Source organism: Dromiciops gliroides, chromosome 3, assembly GCF_019393635.1.
Source record: "Dromiciops gliroides isolate mDroGli1 chromosome 3, mDroGli1.pri, whole genome shotgun sequence".
NCBI lineage: Eukaryota > Metazoa > Chordata > Mammalia > Microbiotheria > Microbiotheriidae > Dromiciops > Dromiciops gliroides.
In genome coordinates, this window is record NC_057863.1 from 292,576,194 (window position 1) to 292,598,419 (window position 22,226).

Sequence of the window (22,226 nt, forward strand, 5' to 3'; positions counted from 1 at the left end):
ATGTCTTTTTTATGATGTGCATAAGGATATGTTTCTTCTTAAAACTTTTAAGTTCCATTCTTCCTCTGGAAAGCAAATGACTTAATATTGCTTGTTAGAAAACATACACATAGACATACATTTATGTATAGCTATATTTATAATGGATGTTTTTCTCTTATGTTCAGAACTTGATATACTAGAAGTTTTATTTCTTCCCTTTCCTAACAGAGTCTAAGTTGGCATTCATGCATTGAATCTCAAGGGAAAAAGCTATAAGTGCTATAAGGCCTTTGATCTTTATTGTAAAAATAACAATTCAAGGGAGCAGCTAGGTGGTGCAGTGGATAGAGTACTGGCCCTGAAGATAAGAAGACCTGAGTTCAAATCTGACCTCACACTTATTAGCTGAGTGACCCTGGGAAAATCACTTAACCTCAATTGACTTAAACTTCCAGGACCATGTCCAGTTGTCCTGATAATGTATCTTGTCTCTGATCCATATAGCTCTGGAGGAAAAAGTGAGGCTGATGACTTTGCACAACCTTTTCCTCTCTTAAATCCAATTCAGGGCAAGCCATGATATCTGTCATGGTCCTCTTCAAGAAAGAAGGACAAGGGGTTGCTAGGTGGCACAGTGGATAAAGCACTGGCCCTGGATTCAGGAGGACCTGAGTTAAAATCTGGACTCAGACATTTGACACTTACTAGCTGTGTGACCCTGAGTAAGTCACTTAACCCCGTTGCCCCGCAGGGGGCAGTGGTGGAAGGACGAAAAGAAAGAAGGACAAACAACAATTAAAGGCCATCTTTCTGCCACTGGCCAAGCAATTTAAAAGCAGTCCTCCCTTTTAGTTACTATATTGAATATCTAAATAGTTTTAATTGTTCTTACTTCCACCACTGAAACTAGTTGAAGTCTAAGGAAATCTAGGGAAAATATTTATTAAGAACTTATGGGGGCAGCTAGGTGGTGCAGTGGATAGAGCACTAGCCCTGGATTCAGGAGGACCTGAGTTCAAATCCGGCCTCAGATACTTAACACTTACTACCTGTGTGACCCTGGGCAAGTCACTTAACCCCAATTGCCTCACCAAAAAAAAAAAAAAAAAAAGAACTCATGATATTCCAAATATTATTTTGAGTTCTGGTGATATAAACAGCAAAATTTTTAAAAGTCATTTGTCTCAAGAAACTCTTAGTGTGAGAGGGGGTGATAACATAAAAAACACTTCTTAGATTTATAGGACTGTATGTAGCATCTTGTTCCCATTTCTGGTCAGGCATAGAGGATATATTATTTAATAAATCTCTACATAACATTTCAGGTTTTTTTTTGTGGGGGGACAGGGATGTTTATGTATTTGTCTGCAGAGAATAATACATTAATTCCCCCCTTCAAAGGTCATGGCAGAAGAGTCAGGTAAACAAAGGCAAGGGAATAGAAGTCCATGATTCAGCATAGGAGGTATCTTCAAACCGGACAGAGTAGTCTTCCTGGGACCTTTGTGGGGGAGTTATGAATCAAAACCCAGTAGAAACAGGTGGTTTGAGGATATAAAGCCAGAACAAGCTGATCCTTTTGGAATAAGGCCTCAGGGTCTGTTTTAGGATTAGCCTTCCATGGTGGGAGTGGTATGATTCCCCTTCCGCTCAAGGTGTGCCTCTTTTCCTTCCTCATCTTCATCCACTTCATATTTGTTGGTGACATGACTATAACTGACCATGTCTGCCAGAATCCATTGCTCATCTCCATCCACAGCTTTCACTCAAGTAGCCACTTTATCACCTGTTTTGGCTGCATAGTCCCCTGAAGCTGGAATGGCCCCACACAGGGGTGGAGGCTTGTCTCCTGGTTTCCCAATCCACAGGGGCAATATCATGGCTGACTGTTGCAACAGAGTCCTCAGCACCCCTCGGCACTTGGTTTTCCGTGGGGGTTTTGAATCATTGCACAATCCTTCGATTTTGGCCACAATGTGCCTTTCTTCCAGCAGAGTCTTGATTTCAGCAATCTCATCCAGAGCTCTACGCAGAATATTGCACTCTGCCGCTACATCAGCCTTGGCTGTGGTGTAGAGACCTCGAAGCTTTGTTCTCTGTCTGCATTCCTCACATGTCTTCTGGATATTGATCAGGCTATGTTCACTTCGGGAGTATTCTTCCAGAGTTTGCTTGATCAGTTGATGGAGCTCTATAAGTAGTTCAGCTATTCAGGAGTCTGCTGAACACCAAATCCAGGGCTGTGGTAAATACAGCTTTTGAGGTCGAGCCAAAACAAGCCAACTGTGACAGAGGTGATGAAGACTACAGAGATGACAACTGCAAGCCCCGCCCAACCCCCCACCCCAAACTTTTCTCATCCTCATTCCCAGGCTAGGGGATGTTAGTGCCACATTTCAGTTTTGTGTATGACCATGAGCCACACTTGTAACTCACTTTCCCTACAGTATATACACTAAGTTCCTACATAATTGCTAACTGGAAAAGGCCTTTGCCACCCAATATAGGACGTCACAAAAAGATTTATGCTAATAACACCGGAAAGTCAATTATATTATCCGTCTTGATCTATCAAATTGATTTTACATTTTAAAAGTTATTTATAAATAGAAATTATGATTTGCACAAACTAAAACATAGCTACCTCAATCTGAGACAAGTGAGAATAGTTGTGGAGTAGCTCTTTGCTCTGATCATGTATATATAAAACCTATATCAGATTACCTGCTGTCTAGGGGAGGGGGGAGGGAGGGGAGGGAGGAAGAAAAATCTGAAATTGAAAAGCCTGTATAAACAAAAGTTGAGAACTATCTTTACATGAAATGGGAAAAAATAAAATACTTTATTAATTTAAAAAATTGTCAGTTCATTGTATCATAAGATTTAGATCTGGAAAAGAACATAGAAAGAGATTATATGATCATTAATTTAGAACTAGAAGGGACTATAGAGTTCAAATGTTCTACTATCTCATTTTATAAGTAAGTCATGTGATGTCCTAGAAGATTAATTTGACCAAAGTCAAGTTAGAAGACTAAAGAGTAAAATCCAGGTCTGCTAAATCTTAATCAGCAAGTCTTTCAACTACACTATACATAAGAAAGCCAATATTTAAGTTCAATGCATATTTATCTGACCTTTAATTTATACTTGGTTCTTTACTCTCTTTTTTGCATTTTAACTCTAAATGTGTTGTCATGTTTTGCATCTCTCATATACACCCCCTTCTCTCTTCTTCCTCACTTCTTCAAATTTCCAAACTCTTTCAAAGCAAAGTTCTGGTTCCCTTCTTACTGGAAGCCTTTCCCGGATTCCCCATTTTGTTCATGTTTCCTACTATTTGAAATTACTTTTTTTTAAACTGCATTTTGGGGGTGGTAATTAAAGAAAAAGGTTCTGATTAATTTGGTGAATTTGCTAATTAACTTGGTGAAATTATAGGCTATGCAACTTTGTTGGAAGGACACTTTATATAGAAATGCATGTTTAAATAATTTCCTTGCTGAAAGACCACAAGAAACTCCACTGATTGGTCCACAGATACTTTGGCTGCCTACAAAATGATTGCCAGTTTGAAGTCGAGGGGTAAAAGACACAGGTGATAGGGAAAGGTCAATATTAAGATTAGACAAAGTCCTTGAACTCATGAGTTCATGTCTTAGAAACAGCTAGGTGGTGTAATAGAGTGCTTTGTGAAGAATTAGGTAGACCTGAGTCTTTCACATTAATAATGTTTGGTTTTCTTCCTTTCTTCTTACCTCAAGGTTCTTACAACTGAGTAAGGCAATGCAATAATTGCACAGGTAAAAAATACAAAATAATACATGATAAGTGCAAAAAGAAAGCTACAAAGTGCTACATTAACTCAGAAGCCAGAACTTGGTTGGTGGGAATCAGGAAAAGGATTCATAGAGAAAGTGGATTTGTATAGTTTAGTCATAGGAAAAAGGAAGGGAAAAGGTCTGGAAGCAGAAAAGGTAGGGATATTTAAAGGAAACAGAAAGTAATCCAGTTTGTTTATTTTTTCATGAAATCATATTCCCATGTTACCTATGTCAAAAAAAGGGAATAAATTTAAAGGAAAAAAAATTACACTTTAACTTGCACTTAGAGTTTACCTGTTTTTCTATATAGATGGATAACATTTTTTCATCATATATCCTTTGGAATTGTCTTGAATTGTACTGATAAAAGTAGCTAAGGCTTTCATGCTTGGTCATCAAAACAGTATTGCTATTACTTTGTACAGTGGTCTAGTTTTGCTCACTTTATTCTGCATCAATTTGCATAGTTGTTCCCAGTTTATTGTTTTTTTTCTGAAACCATCTTGATTGTCATTTCATATAGCACAATAGTAACAATCACCATTACAACTTGTCTGGCCATTCCCCAGTTGATGGGCATCCCCTTAATTTCCAATTGTTTGACACCACAAAAAGAACTTTTGTAAATTTTTTGTACATATATATCCTTTGTCCAATTAGATATTTCACATTTTATTTCATTTTTCATTTTTTTTGTTTTTTTATTGATATCTCATGCAGTTATGAGCCTCCAATTCCCCAGTTCTAATTCTTAATGAATTATTTTCTTCAGAGTTTTTATAACACTTTATTTCCATTTGGTTAATTCTGTTTTTTAAGTTCTTTTCTTCTGTGAATATTTGTTTCTCTTTTACCATTTGACTAACTTTTCTTTTAAGGTGAATTGTCCAGTATTTTTGAGCCTTTTTTTTTTACCAGCTGTTAATTTTCTTTTCATAATTTTATTGCATCACTCTCATTTATTTTCCTACTTTTTCTCTACCATTCTTAACTTTATTTAACTCTTCCTTGAAATCTTATTGTGTTTATATCTAAGAAGCATTTTTCTTTGACTTTTTGCTTTTAGCTCTTTTCATGTTGTCTTCTTTGTTTGTGTCTTTCTCTTCCCTGCCACAATGGTAGTATTTTAGGGAAAGGGGTTGTTTTTTTCCCATTTTTTCCAGCCTATTTCTTGACTTTGAACTTTATGTTAAAGTTGATTTCTTTTCACTTGGGAGTGGAGATGTAATGTTCTAAACTTCACACTTTTCTACATAACTGTTTTCAAAACTAGTTCTGGGGATTTGAAATTTTCAGTGCTACCCATGTGTTCTTATCCTAGGAGAGGTATGATCACAGTTCTCCTTGTCTTCACTCTCTTTTTCCCAGGAAGGACCCCTCCTGCCATACACATACAAGCACTAATGATCCTTTAATCCCTGAAACTGTGAGGTCTCTGGATTCCCTGTAGGTACAAATGTAATTGCTTCTCTCTCCCCTGGAACTGTGATGAGGGCCCCTCCTCCCTTGTGACTGATTCCTCTCTACCCTGGAACTGTTGGTGAGAACTGAATATGGGCAATGAAGTTGCCAATCAATGCCTGATCTTGCATCCAGTGCTAGATCTAGGTCTCTTGTAATCTTTTTTTTTTTTTTTTTTTACCAGTTGTTCAATCTCTTTACTCTCTCTAGACTGAGAGCTTTGCTGGTACAGCTGCCTCGAAGACTGACTTCTGGTATTGCTGCATCCTGCCCTCTAGGTCTGTTCTTATTCTTGTATCAGACCTTTACTACCAACTGTTTATGTTTTCTTGGACTTGACAATATCTTGCTCTGACCTTTTGTTGGTTATGTCACCCCAGATATCAATTTGATGTTATTTTCAAGTTGTTTGGAAGGGAATTTTGGGAGAATTTGGCTGGATTGCCATGTCTACTCCTCCATGTTGGCTCTGCCCCTTCTAATTTGTTTAGATCCTAGAGTCTCTGAATTGGAGTAGTGTGGGAAAATGTCAGAAAGACAGCAGTCTTCTTGTTTGTTCTTTGTATATTGAAATATCTATGCTTGTTGATAAAATCAATAATAACGATGATGATAAAAATATACATACAGAAAAATAAAAGTAAAAAGATCACAGAAGATGAGAAGTCATGGATAGGTTTTGTTTGTCTTGTTGAAGGGATTCAATATGATGCATTGAAATATGGAATAAAATTTCAATTTTGTAACACTTTTCTTTATGTAAGGGAGAAAGAGAGAATTTTATTTTATTAAAAGATTTCTTTATTAAAATATTTCACCATGAAGCTTCTCATAAAACGATATATGTAACCTTTACAAACCTTGAAGTGCTATATAAATGCTAGCTATTTTTATTGTTGTTGTTGCTGTTTTTTGTTGTTACAATTGTCATTATCTACTCAGGTAGGCAAGAAGCAATGCTCTCAGATGAGAGAGTAGGGTAAAGAGAGAGCCATGAAAGGTTTGAGGAGAAATGAAGAGATTTGGAAAAGTCATTATGGAGAGTGGAGTAGTGAATTGATAAGAAGGTATAGTAAGATTGCTTAGTAGCACTTAGATCCTAGTTGAGGTTTTAGGCATAATTTTCTAGTGCACACAGTCAGAAGATTTGCATGATTTTCTTCACCTTCATTGAGTATCATGTGTTTAGGATCAAAAGGAATAGATGATAGGTGTGGTCCAAAGCTGTGATTTGGCAGAACACAATTAGAAATGAGTTAAATGGAGCAAACTGTGAGAGGGAAAACAGTATAGAGTTAAACTAGTTCACCATATATCAAGATGGGGAGAAGAGGAGAGAGTGGCTTAGTACTTGGATGCCTAGGAGAAAAGTGAAGGTTTGAATGATTGGAGGACATGGTGCAGGTAAAGAGTAGGTTATGTAAGTGAAGGGAGAGAGACAGGTGGAAAACTAATAAATTATGGTCCTATAAGGGTACTTCACAATTCTTAATTATGGAGGTGGTACATCTGTAGGCAATGGCAAGATTAAGATTATGACTATCTTTATTGTGGCTGAGGTGGGGTGGAGGAAGAGTTCATGGTAAGTGAGTAGGTTGAGGCACAGAATGTTTAAGATGTTTGAGGGAAAAATCAACATTTGTTTTGCATTCCCCTAATATGAGGACAGGATCTAAGGAGAGAAAAATTGTGAGCAATGTACTGAACTAGTTGATGAACTTGCTGATGTATGTATGTATGTATGTATGTATGTGTGTATATGTGTATGCATATGTATTTATGTATATATGGATTGCATAAATCTCAAAGGAGGAGAGTACTGAGTGAGGGCAGCCGGGAAAGAAACTGAAAATGCAGATGGGTAGACAGGTATATTCCAACACTCCTGCCTTATCTAGTGACTTAGGAGAATGAGTAAGAATGTAGTCAGTACAAGAAATGGTGGCCAGGCAGATATTATCATCTTGTGGGAGTCAGATCTCAAGGATTTCTAGAAGTTGGAAAACATGGGAGAGGAAAATATTTAGTATGAAGGGAAATTTGTTGCTTATGGAACAGCCATTCCAGATGGCATAGTGGCAGGGTTGGGTAATTTTTGGCCAGGACTTAGGGGTAAAAAGGTTAAGGGGGTGGAAATATAGGGTTGGTATTGGGATATGGGGAATGGGGTTTAGATTGTGACCTACAGGGCTTTAGAATCTCCAGAATGTTTAGCATATGACCCGTGTGAAAATATTTTTCACTGAATAGAAGATTTTTGCCACTCCTCTCCCCATTTCCCACCAGTTACATTGCTTTTCTGCTTCTTTTCATTTCTCTGTCATGCCTTTTTTCTCCGGGAAACTCATCATTAGGACATTTATTCATCCTGAAAGACTTAATCTGCTTCAGTACTCTCATTTCATCAGTACCCTCTGCTCCTTTGATTGGACCCTCTGACTGGCGGGCAGAGTCATGTGCTCTAGAACCTCTGTTTAAAGAGAAAATCTCAAAGACAAGTAAAATTTTAGTTGAAATAATCAATAATTTTAGCAAAGTAGCAGGATATAAAGTAAATACTCATAAATCATTAGCATTCCTACATATCACAAACAAAACCCTTCAAGAAAAGATAGTAAGAGATACTCCATTTAGAATAACTTTAGACTATAAAATACCTGGAAATACACTTGTCAAAACAAATTTAGGAACTATATAAACAAAGTTATATTTTTTTAAAAATTATATAAATAAAATCAAATTTAAATAATTGGAGAAATATTAATTATTCATGTGAACGCAGGGCCAATAATTTTACCTAAACTAATTTATATATTCAATGTGATTCCAATTAAATTAGCAAAACATATTTTAATGAATTAGGAAAAAAATGACAAAATTCATCTGGAAGAACAAAAAGCCAAGAATATAAAAGGAATATTGAAAAAAAATGTAAAGGAAAGAAGTTTAGCAGTACCAGAGCTTAAATTATATTATAAGTAGTAATTATCAAAACAATCTGACATTGGCTAAGAAATGGAAAAATAGATCAATGTAACAGAGTAGACATACAATTTACAGCAGCAAGTGACTATACTAACCTCTAGTATGACAAGTATAAAAGCTAACGTTTAAGGGATAAGAATTTATTATTTGGTAAAAATTGTTATAAAAATCGGAAAACAGTCTGGCAGAAATTGGGCATAGACCAATGTCTTACACCATTTCCCAAGATAAGGTGAAATGGATACATTTAAAGTGAGATACTACCAGAAAATTTGAAGAACATGGAACATATTATCTATCAGACTTAAGGATAGGTGAACAATTTATGAATAAATAGGAGATTGAGAGCAGAGTGAGGTGTAAAATGAATAACTTTATATTAAATTAAATTATATTAACTTTATATTAAATTAAAACAGTTTTGTAGAAATAAAATAGATGTAACCAAGATCAAAGGGAAAGCTGAAAATTGGGGCGAAATTTATAGACATTTTTTCAGATAAAAGGTCTCATATGTAAAATATATCAATAACTTTGTCAAATCTTTAAGAATACAAGTAATTCCCCAATTTATAAATGGTAAAAGGGTATGAATTGTCATTTTTCCATTGGTTTCCAAAACAACTTATAGTTTTATGAAACAATTCTCCAAAGCATTATTAATTAGAAAAATACAAATTAAAACAATCTTGAAATATTATTTTACCGCTATCAGATTCACTAAAATCATTGAAAAGGAAAATGACAAATGTTGGAGGGGATAAGGAAAAATTGGAACACTAATTCACTGGTGGTGAAACTGTGAACTAATTAACCATGTAATGTCTAAGTAGTTATTAAACTGCCTTTACCCTTTGACACAGTAATACCACTCTTAAGTCTGTTTCTCAAGATGGTTGGGGGAAAAGGAAAAGGACCTATACATTCTAAAATAGTTATAGCAGCTCTCTTTGTGATGACAAAGAACTGGAAATTGTAGGGGTGCGGGTTAATTAGGGAAAGGCCAAACAAGTTATGGTATATCATCATGATGGAATATTACTCTACTATAAGAAATGATGAACTCAATGACATTAGAAAAATTATGGATATATTTGCTTGAAATAATGAAGAGCAAAATGAACAGAACTGAGAGAACATTGTATACCATAACAGCAATATTATTTTAAGAACAAGTTTGAGTGACTGTCATTTTGAATATTATACTCAAATTAACTACAAATGACATGTGAAAGAAGACACTACTGCATTCTGAAAAAGAACTGGTACATAAAAGTATGTACAGAATGGTTTTACATATATGTACATATTTGTGTCTAATGGTACTATCTTGGGAGTGTGAGAGTTGTAATAACGCCCCCTGCTGGGAAGAACAATTTGTGAGCTCTGGCCTGAGGACATAGCCATGTGGCCTTGGCATCAGCAAGTGTCGTTTGCTCGTACTGCCGATCAAAGCTATCAACCAATTAGCTTGGAGCTGTGTGTGTGTATATGGCCCTTTTTCCTGTTTCACAAGAGGCTTCTTGGGACGAAGAAGGGGCAAGGGGTTCTCTTTTTCACCGGGACCTCATGTGGAATGGAGCAGAGATGCTGGCTCCCTTAAATAGATAGATGAAGGCATCTTGGCCTCTTTCTCTCTCCTCCCCAAATTCTTATGCTTCTTAATAAATACTTAAAAGTCTAAACTCCTGCTAAAGCTTATAATTTATGGCAACCACTCATTAGATTTTTAGGCAGTCTACCTAGAATTTTAGCCCCATGCAGATAGCAACTTTACAGGGGGGAGATAGGAAGGGAAAGGAAAAAAAAGGGGGAAAGTGAAGGTTACATGATATTTTTATTCTATATTTAAAAGGAATAACAACTTGTATGTAATAGATTTATAGCTTCATGTACACACATTTTTTTCTACTCTACTCTCATGGAAATGCTTATTTTATTTCTTAAGTTCAGAATAAAATAAAAACAATTTTTCAAAATGGAGAAAATTCAGCATTGTCTTCTCTCTATCATCAGCTTCTTTGAGACTGCTTTAGATTGTACCTGATATTTGTTCCCTACTCTATTCTATCCCCACCCCAACCTGGCTTTTTTTGTTTTCATTTGTGTTATCTTCTGTAAGGACTTTGAGATCAGGAACTGTCTTTGTTTCACAAAGAAGGTTCTTAAATGCTAGTTAACTGACTTGACTGACTATTCCCAGAGAAGACTAGAGATCAAGTAAGTGACAGCTTGAGAAGGAAAGAAATATTCACTAAGGAAGATCACTATTGTTACTGAAAGTTTTCCTTACATCAAACCTAAATCTATTCCTTGTTAAATTTATATAGCCCTTGATTCTGGGGCCAGAGAGAAGAGTCACAGTATTTTTAAACTAGACATGATCTCAGATGCCACTTTTTCCATAACTTCAAGTTGCAGCAATTGGGTGATGATGTGTATAATTATCACAGAGGTCAAAAACTTACATCATGTAGGGAGAAGGCTTTAGACTGGAAAAAGTCTTTAGATTCCTTAGACGAGTGTAATCAAAGTCAATATATTCAGAATAGAACCCTCTTTTCTCTAATACATGCCTTTCCAAACTTTTAAAATTTCCATCAAGGACACAACTATTCTTCCATTCACATAGGTATGCAACCTAATCTTGTCCTTTATACCTCCACATCTCTCATATCTGCCTTCTCCCACTATATCAATTCTGGTACTCATCTCCTTTATGTGGAATATTGCAAGACTCCTAATTGACTTCCGTGCCTCATCTCTCCCTGTGCTGATCCACCTTCCATATAGTTATTAAAGTGATTTTCTTATAGTGAAGATCTGACCATGTTGGTCTCCTCTTCAGTAAATTCAGTGGCTCCCTACACCTTAACAATAACTTTCTGCATCTGATTCTAGCCTATTTGCTCAAACTTAGGATACATCACTCCATTTTCTCTTCTATTATACAATTAAACCAGAATTCCTGCTTTTCTCCAGAGACACTCCATCTCCAGTCTCCATGCTTTGTAGTAGTGTGTTTCACATGCCTGGAATGTACTCTTTCCTCATCTCCACCTTTCAAATTTATTATTTCCTTCAGAGTTAATTTCACTTGTTATCTTTACCTTCATGCCCTTTTTATGGACACTCCTAACTTTCAGGTCTCCATGCCCCCAAAGTCCCTTTATATCACACACACACACACCCTCCTCTTATAAATTCTTTGAGGTCAGGACCTATTTCATTTTTGTCTTTGTATCTTCGGAGTCCTTCACAGAGTCATGCTAAAAACAAAACAAAAGCTGGTTTATTCATTCATTGAAATGGTATCTTTCAAAAGTTCAATCTATTGCTCCATGAAAACCTAAGCAGCATACATGGATAATGATCACAATACAGAAGAAAAAAGAAGCATTAAAATTATGGTGAATCCATCAATAATTTCTTTGTCAGAATAGTTAGAAAGAGGGGGAAACATTGCTGGTCATTACCTGAGTATTTGTCTATATATTCAAGTACTTTTGATAACCTAGATTATTTATATATTATCCCATATTTCCTTGGACCATTTCATCTATTTCCTTTTATAGATAAAAACAAAAGTGTATTCATTAGCGGCCTACCTTTTGACTTCATCTAGGTAAAATACCCCTCAATACAGCAGCAATGTCAAGATATGGATTTAACTTACGTTAAGCAATTTTGGAATTATGCTGAACAAGCTAATAAAATGTCCATACCATTTAACCCAGAGCTCCCAGTGTTAGAGATAAACCCTGCCAGACCACACAGCCTCTTTCTTAGCCTTAGTATTAACTTAAATCTGAATAAGATATGTATTTTTTCAAAAGCTAAGTAAGCTTTCCCTTTGCAGAAAAATGTTTGACAACTTTCCTGTGTAAGAAAGTGGTCTATTATAAGCTATAAATGTTGGAATAAATTTAAATTAACTTTTGAGGAAGGGATTTTGGGAATTCCCAGCCTTAGGAGCTAATTCATATCAGGAAACATCTACATTTAGTAAATCTCTTCAGAATTATATAAAGTTGCGAAGAGGTGAAAATGTGAAGGTTTTTTTTTTTAATGAGGTAGATATTTAATATCTATGCTCATCCAAAATGATTAGATTTTATGTCTCCTGAAATGATTATTTGAGTGTCTACTTATTATTACAGAATATAAGCACACAAATATGGCATGTAGTTATTCTATATCTATAAGGATATAATTAGATAAATAGATATATTTTTTTCCTTACCCTAACGTCCCAAAGTGATGGAAGAGAAGTTGTATAAGGTAGGAAAGGGGGCATATAACTAGGAGATAGTACTTATTAAAAATAGATGTAAGTATTAAAAACAAATTCAAATTTTCATTCATTCAACCACATATTTGTTGAATACCAAATATTGATAATTTAACATGTATTGTGTTATCCTCATTTTATAATATAGTGAAATAATATGTATTTCACTGAAAATATTCTTCAGTTAAACTCTATTTTTGTGATATCATCCTGTTTTATGACTTTTTTCTTATTGTTTAAAATAAAATGTGGTAACACCTTTAAAAAAGATTATATCTTTTAATTCTAAACCAAAGTATTAAAAGAGAAGGGAGTTACTTTTACTGTGGAATTATTAACTTTTATTTGGTTTAAAGAAGCTTTTCTTAAAAGTCTTGGATTTGATTATTTTCAATACTTTGGTAAGTTCTACCCTTCAAGATACTATAAAACATTCAATTCTTCATTAATTTAATTTCCATATTATATCATCTGAGATTTTTCTTATCACGCTGACTGGCATCTTCTATATAACTGCTTCCAAAAGAGAGCACTGGAATATCTTAGCAGTTCATTTTGCTTCCATTTAATTGCTCTTGATTCTTTACATGGGAAACTTAGAGTTCTGCACAATAACATACCATAACTCTCCAGGCTATATTGTAGAAAATTAAAAGACAAAAAAACCCCACAAATTCATTTTATTATTAAATAGTATTTTTTTCATCTGGGTTTATATGTGTGTTAAAATAATAGAGAACAGGTTTAATTTCTTCTTGAGGTTCATAATAAAAATTAAACTAAAAAAAAAGTCCTTGAAGGATTTCTGTTTCCAAAAGAGACATTGTAGAAAAAGTCTACAAGAGTCAGGCATGAAACCTAGAGAGGAATGAAGATATAGCTGGTCTGGGAGTCTTCCTTAACATTGAGTTTGACCATGTTAGTTTTGGCTAGCAAATTTCTCCATATATTATACTTCATTAGCTATTAGTGGTCAAGATTTCTTCAAACAAAATTCACTTTGCTGTACATTTCATGGGATTTTATATCATTTTAAGATAAGCATGGGAAAGTCCTAAAATGGAACTTTGCTTTCCTGCATTAAAAAATATGCTTTTCTTAAATCTGTTGACAATAAGTATAGTGGTATCTGGTAATCTCTACTTCTGTCAATGAATTTCCTGAAGATACAAGATGAGATCTACTGTGAAATGTTGTTAGAATAAATCTACTATCCTTTCTAATATTCTCTTCAAGATTGCCATCAGTGTATCTCCATATTATTTTCATAAAAATTGTATAGCTATGGGAAAGTAGGCATATGAGTCAGTAGTAATTAACATCTTCTTAGAGATTTTTCCATACCTTGTGAATATTGTCTTCCTTCCAATACCCTAAGAAATTATCCTTCAACACTGTCAAAATTGTATTAATCAACAGATCAATTAGCAGACATTATACACCTACTATATTGTAAGAATTGTATTAGGCTTTAGGTATATGAAGAGAAACATGAAATAGTACCTGACCTCCAAGATGTTACATTCTCTCAAGTAAGATAATATCTGTATGAAAACACATATAGAAAATGTTTATGCAATAAATTCAAATAATTTGTTGGGAGGAGAGGCAGACACTAGCATCTGGGGAAACAGGCAAAAATCATACAGAATCTAACTCCTCAACATTGTTTTAAAGGAAATACGGTATTATAAGAAGTGGTGAACATGCTAGATATATAAGAAAGACAATGCATGGGCACAGAGATAAGAAATAGAGTCTCATGTGTGAAGTATGGTAAGAAGTCCAATTTGGCTGGATCATAGAGTGAGAGAAGGCAGACTATATGTGTGGAAGAATAGGTTTGGGCCAAGTATGAAGGGATTCAAGTCCTTAACAGAGAAGTTTACTTGGTTCTAGAGTCAAAAAGAAGAAATTGAAATTTCTTGAGGAAGTTAATGACATTGTGCTTCAAGTGCAAAAAACGTTTGGCAGACATATAGTGGAGTAGTTCTCAAGCAAGGGACCTTATGGGTCCCTGAGATTCCTTGAAGGGGGTATGTGAGATCAAAATTATTTTCATGAAAATACTAAAATGTTTTCAAGTCTAATCCAGTATATATTGATATATATATAACCCACAAAAAAGTGCTTGAGGGTGGTCCTTAATGATTTTTAAAAGTGTAAAGAGCATTTTAAGGGGCCTGATATCAAATGGTTCCAAACTGCTGATGTAGAGAATGGATGGTTATGGGGAGAGATTTGAGGGAATGAAAACTATTAAGATGCTTTTTTGTGCTCCCAGCATGGGTTTCCCTGAATATACTTCATCAAATCCAGCTGCTTTTCCTCTTTTTGTGCTCTTCATGGTCATCTCCACTTGTTCTATTAGCACATCTACGACTATGATGTTGGAGTGCAACTGTGATGTAGCTATCATTGTTGATGGGGGGAAGAGTAATACATGTATTTACAGATCTTCCTTATCATTTCTCTGTGTCTTGTCCTTCATAGTCCTTCACATAGATTCATATTTGAATTACCTAAGGAAGAATTTATTTAGTTTAGTCTCAAAAACAGTCTTTATTTTTTTTCCTTTCACAGCTTCATGCTGTGTTACAAGGAGATCCTGTTCAAGATTTTCCATTATCTTTTCCATAAGATCTTATAAACAAGTTTATATTCTAAAGTAGTTTTGCTCTTGGCCTATCTCTTAGTATATAAAATTATTATTTTCTGAGGCGATTTTTAGTTTCTTTGGGTCTCCTCATTATAGGAATGAATGTACTTTGATTAAATTTCTATATAAAACTGTCATATTTAGTGTCATTCTTCCCTCCATCCATTTTCCCTTCTCAGCATCAAGCACTGGTTTTAATAGGTCACATCAGTTATTTCAACAACTCAGCATATTTCTGTTTTTATTTTTATTTATTTATTTATTTATGGTGAGGCAATTAGGGTTAAGTGCCTTGCCTAAGGTCACACAGCTAGTAATTGTTAAATGTCTGAGGTTGGATTTGAACTCAGGTCCTCCTGAATCCAGGGCCAATGCTCTATGCACTGCACCACCTAACTGCCCCTCTGTGCCACTTAGCTGCCCCTTATTTTTTCTAACAATATAAATTACATATACATATATATGTAGTTCATAAAGCTAAAATATAATTATAGGGGCAGCTGGATGGCACAGAGGGTGGAACACCGGCCCTAGAGTCAGGAGGACCTGAGTTCAGGTCCGGCCTCAGACACTTGACACTTACTGGCTGTGTGACCCTGGGCAAGTCACTTGACCCCAATTGCCTCACTAAAATATATATATATGCACACACACATATATATATATATATAATTATATATGTGTATATACACGTGTGTATATATAATTTCCCTTTGTTTGAATGTCAGTGGTCTACTCTTGCACAGAAATATGATTTAAGAATGATTCTCAAAGATGGTGGAGGAAAGGTAGTGACTTGCCTGAGCTCTCCCCAAAACCCCTCCAAATACCTTCAAATAATGCCATATGACAATTCCTGGAGCAGCAGAACCCACAAAAGACAGAGTAAAATAATTTTTCAGCCAAAAATAACTTAGAAGTTCGGCAGAAAGGATCTGGTTGTACCAGGGTAAGAGTGGAGCACAGCCCAACCCAGGCCATGCCAGCACAGATCCAACCCCAGCACCAACACAGCCCAAGATATAGCAAAAGAAAAGCATGTCTTGGGAGCCTCTGAATCATTAACAACTGCTTCTGGAATTTAGCCCACAGATAATAAGGGAGTGAAAGAATTGTCCAGAAGGACATTAAAGGGATCTCTTTGCTAGTACTGAGGCAAAACAGTTCATTTGTCTATATTCAGATGCAGATCAGGTTTGGATGGCAGTCCCAGGTAGGGGAGGAGCACAAGCACACCACAGTTTGTAGCCACAGTGGAATAGAATTCTATTCATAGGTCTAGGGAAGAAAATCAGGCCTGTGGTTGCTTGTAGACCAGAACACAGACCAGGAGAGTAGAAAACATACCTCTCCTTAGATCATACCAATGTGGAAGAACTAAAAATTTACAACTTCCTAGAAGTATCTCTGAAAACAGTTGCACAAACCCTCTGAAACTTGGAAGGGTGCACCCTCCACCCTGGAAGAAGTAACCTGCTTTAACAAAGAGTTAAAAGTCAAGAAATAGGCTGAGGAAATGAGCAAACAGAAAAGGATGCTGACCATAGAAAGTTTCTATGGTGACAAGGAAGATCAAAATACTCCCTCAGAAGACGATAACCAAGTCAAAGCTTCTAAATCCAAGGCTTCCAAGAAAAATATAAATTTGTTTCAGGCTATAGAAGGGTTTAAACAGGAGTTTGAAAATAAAGTAAGAGAGGTAGAGGAAAAATGGAAAGAGAAATGAGAGTGATGCAAGGAAATAATGGCAAAAAGTCATCAGGTTGGTAAAATAGACACAGAAAAATACTGAAGAAAATAACAGCTTAAAAAACAGATTAGGCCAAATGGTAGAAGAAGTACAAAAAGATAATGGGGAAAAGAATACCTTGAGAAGCTGAATTGGTCAAATGGAAAAGGAGATGCAAAAGCTCTCTGAAAAAAAATAACTCTTTAAACAATAGGATTGAGCAAATGGAAGCTAATTATTTTATGAGAAATCAAGAAACAATAAAGCAAAACCAAAAGAATAAAAAAATAGAAGGCTATGTGAAACATACCATTGGAAAAACAACTGACTTGGAAAATAGATTAGGGAGAGATAATTTGAAAATTATTGGACTACCTGAAAGCCATGATAAAAAAAAAAAAGAAAAAAAAACAGCCTAGGCATAATCTTACAAGAAATTGTCAGGAAAAATTGCCCTGGTATTCCAGAAGCAGAAGGTAAAATAGGAACTGAAAGAATCCACTGATCACCTCCTGAAAGAGATCCTAAAATGAAAACTACCAGGAATATTATAGCCAAATATCTACACAGCTCCTTGACCTGGGAGCTCTGAAATTTGTATCCCAGAATTGTTTTGACCTGCATCTTTCCAATCAATAGTGAGTTAGATTATTTTTTTTCATATGGCTATAGGTAGCTTTGATTATTTCATCTGAAAACTTCATATCTTTTGATCATCTATCAATTGAGTAATGGTTCTCATTTTATCAAATTTTACTCAGTTCTCTATGTGTTTGAGAACTGAGTCCTTTCAGAAAACCTTGCTTTAAATTTTTTTCACAGTTACTATTGCTGTGTTTCACTACATCCTATTCCCTCCCCATGACAGTTACCCTATTTTCTATTTTCTTTCACCCTATCCCTCCTCAAAAGTGTTTTGCTTCTGATTTCCCCTCCTCCAATATGCCCTCCCTTCTTTCACACCCCCTCCTTATCCCTTTCTCACTGTAACAATTGGAATGAAGCCACCTGCTGGAGAATTACTGTAGAAAAGCTCTGCATGAGGAGAAGGCATCTGACGGCAAGCCATGTGGTTTGGGAGGTCAGTTCCTTGGTGTCAGGAAGTGACGTTTGATGTTTCCAGGTTAGACAGGAGGCTTGTGTGATGGAGAAGGCATGGTTCTCTCTCTCTCATCAGGATCTCATGGGGAGGGGAGCTAAAAATGCTGGCTCCCTGAGATAGATAGCTGTAGGCATCTAGGCCTCTTTTTCTCTCTTCACCAAATTATTACTCTCAATAAATGCATAAAAGTCTAAACTCTTGTTAAAGCTTATAATTTAGTGGCAACCACTTATTAGATATTTTAGACAGTATAGCTAAATAGCAACTTTACACCCTCTTACTATACTTAATTGAGTGTGTATGTTATTCCCTCTTTTAGCCATCTTCAGCTCCACCGTATAAGGTTTTTTGTTTTTTGTGTTTTGTGTTTTTTTGGTTTCTTTTATGTGATAAATTACCCCATTTCATCTCTCCCTCTCCCTTTCTGCCAATGCATTTCTATCAACCCTTAATTTTATTTTTTAAAGATATCATCCCTGGAAGAGGAAGAGGAAGAGGAAGAGGAGGATTTCCAGGGCAGAGCCAAGATAGCAGAGGAAAGTCAGTAAGCTCTTGGAACTCACAACACAATCGCTCCAAAAACCTCCAAATAATGTCATAGGACAACTCCTAAAGCAGAAGAGCCCACAAAAGAATGGCTAAGATTCTTTTCCAGCCAAAGATGGCTTATAAGGTTGGCAGGAGGGGGCAGGAGTGGAGCCCAACCCCGTCGTCACACTGACACAGATCCTGTCCACTAAGTTCTAAAGTGGCCTTAAACACTTGACACTTAATAGCTGTGTGACACTGGGCAAGTCACTTAACCCTCATTGCCCCATCAAAAAAAAATTAGGATTGAGCAAATAGCATCAAATGATGTTTGAGAAATCAAGACAGAATAAAGTAAATCCAAATGAATAAAAAAATAGAGGGCAATGTGAAATATCTCCTTGAAAAAACAACTGACCTAGAAAATAGATACAGGAGAGATAATTTGAAAATTATTGGACTACCTGAAAACCATGATCAAGGAAATAGCTTAGACACCATCTTTCAAATAATTGTCCGGAAAAATGGTGCTGATAGTCTAGAAGCAGAAGGGAAAATAGAAATTGAAAGAATTCACTAATCACCTACTGAAATTGTGGAACCATGGTAAGGATAGCAGAGGATCTAGCAGCTTCTACATTAAAGAATCAGAGGACTTAGAATATGATATTCCAGAGGACAGAGGAATTGGTATTACGAACAAAACTTAATATAATCTTTCTGAGGAAAAAATGGGATTTCAATGAAAAAGAGAACTTTCAGGTACTCATGATGAAAAGACCTGAACTGAATGGGAAATTTGACTTTTAAATACAAGAACCTAGCGAAGCATAAAAAGATAAACCTGTAAAATGAATCATAAGGGATATTAAAAGGTTAAACTCTTCACATTCCTACAAAAGATAATGATAAGTCTAACTCATAAGAAATTTCTCAGTATTAGAGCAAATAATAGAAATAAATTTAGACAAAGGACACATGTGGGAATTGATTATGAAGGGATGATATCTGTAAAGCAATTTTGTTGTTGTTGTTTATCTTATTTTTTGTTGGGTGGTCAGTAGAAGGGTGACATACCCGTGGACAAGCAGTGGGTGAGCATCTTGTGACAGGGCCTGGATTTTTGCTCCCATCCTCCTGGGTCCAGTTTGGGTGCTTTTTCTACTGTGTCACCTAGTTGACCCATGTTGACCTCTTTAGGGTAAACTTGAGGGATGACAGGAATGACAGGGGGAGGGGGAATGGAAGATGTAGAATAGGGTGAAATCCCACAAGAAAAAAACAGAAAAGAGCTTACAGAGTGAGGAGAGAGATGGGGAAGGAGTAGGGCAGTGAATGGAGGTGTAGGATTAACAAGGAGGAATTAACATACACATTCAGTTGGATAGAGTAATCTTTCTAAACTGGAAAGTGAATGAGCCTTACACTCATCAGAATTGGTTCAAAGACCTTAATTTAATCAGAGTTGGTTCAAGGAGGGAATAACATACACACTCATTTTGGTAGAGTAATCTATCTAATCCTTAAGGAAAGTAGGAGGGGAAGGGGATAAGGAGGGAGCAGTGAAAGAAGGGAGGGCAGAATGGGGGAGGGGGCAGTCAGAAGCAAATCACCTTTGAGGGGGGATAGGGTGAAATAAGATAGAAAATAGAGTAAATATTATGGGGAAGGGAATAGGATGGAGAGAAACAGTTAACAATACTAACTGTGAAAAAGAGAAAAGGAAAAAATGTACCAAAAATATTTATAGCAACTCTTTGTGGTGGTCCTAAAATTATAACTTTGTTCTGCTTATGGGAACTAAGCCACATGGCTAATATTTGCTTCTGAAAATCTTCCTTTCTCTGAACACTGGACAGAACTTCCTTTCCCTGGACTATCACCCCCTGGGTATATGGGCTATTCTAAATGGGCCTTGGATTTGTGACCCAGACCTGGGTCATGGGTGACCAAGCTTCCAGTTGACAACTGTACCAATTTCAGTGCCCTGTGATGGGTCTAGTATTGCTTCAATGTGTGTCTTAGGCCTCCTTTTGCCCTCATGCACAACCTTTCTCTATATGCTAGAATGTTCTGTGCTTCTCAGGCTCTTTTCCTGACCTAATCTCCATTGTCCATAGCCATTTCTGTTTGTCTCCTTTTGTTGATCATTGGGTAGAAAACATGTCTCTCTGTGACTTTTTTTCTGGATTTCTCCATCAGAATGCAATGTGGTACATTTTCTAGGTCTTTTTAGAGAAGTCTTTTGGAGAACAGCTTGGCTGTACTACTTCCTACCACTCTGACATCTCAACTCAACATCCCCCTTCTGTCTCTTTTCCAAACACTATCTGCTCACTACTATGGAAGGGTCAAACAATACCAAGAACCATTTTTTATTGGATGCCATAGTCAAATTATTAATATTGGCCTCTTAGTGGCCTCTCCTTATTAGCTATGCTGTTGCTTAGAAAATGAAGTACCTTTCTGAGACCATAGATAACATCTTTTACATATAATTGAATTTGCCAGGGTTTGTGCTATGAACAGACAACTTTCAGACAAAGAAATCAAAGCTCTCTATAATAATATAAAAATGCTCTAGATCATTATTGATCAGATAAATGCTTAATTTGCAAATCTGAGGTAATACCTCACACATATCAGAATGGCAAATATAACAAAAAGGGATGTTGGAGGGGATGTCGAAAGCTGGGACGTTAATCCATTGTTGGTGGAGTTGTGAAAAGACCCAACCATTCTGGAGAGCAATTTGGAACTATGCCCAAAAGGCTATAGAACTGTGCATACCCTTTGATGCAGCAATACCACTTTTAGGCTTATATTCCAAAGACATCTCTAAAAAGAGAAAAAGACCTATTTATACAAAAATATTTATAGAAGTTCTTTTTTACTGGTTATGAATTGGAAATCAAAGGAATGCCCATCAATTGGGGAATGGTTAAACAAGCTATGGTATATGATGGTGATGGAATAGTATTGTTCTATGGGAAATGACAAGCAGAATGATTTCAGAAAGTCCTGGAACGATTTGTATAAACTGATGTATAGTGAAGAGAGCAGAACCAAGAGAAAACTGTGCACAGAGACAAGCAATATTGTTTGATGAAGACCTGTGAAAGAGTTAACTATTCTCAACAATACAATGATGCAAGACAATCTCAAAGGTCTGCTGAGGAAACATTATCCACCTCCAAAGAAGAAATGATAGTGATAGAAAACAGACTGGAGCATGCTATTTTTCACTTTCATTTTTTCTTTTATTCAAGTTTTCATATCCAAAATGACTAATATGGTACTGTTTTACATAATTGTACATGTATAACCTGTATCTGATTGCTTACGTCCTCAAGAAGGGGGAGTGGGGACAGAGGAAAGGAGGGATAAAAATTGGAACACAAAACTACAAATCAAAATAATTATTACTTTAAAAAAAGAAGCAAAAGATCATCAGATGATAAGCCCTTGGAGTAAGAATTTCAGCTAATTATTCATGTATAAAAAAGGACAAAAATATAACAGTAATAACCAAATATAACAAAAAGATACCAGCAAGAATTCATGATGTAATTTTAATATGAATTAATATCATTAAATATTAGTTTTAAGAACTGAAAAGAAAAAATCATCAATAGAATGATTAATGGTGGTGTCTAATTTACCTT

General features: G+C 35.8%; 1 pseudogene; it reads right to left on the reverse strand.

Annotated features, from left to right (window-relative positions):
• Positions 1-1,398: 1,398 nt before the first annotated feature.
• Positions 1,399-14,962, reverse strand: LOC122747494 (annotated as a pseudogene).
• Between the last annotated feature and the right edge of the window lie 7,264 nt (positions 14,963-22,226).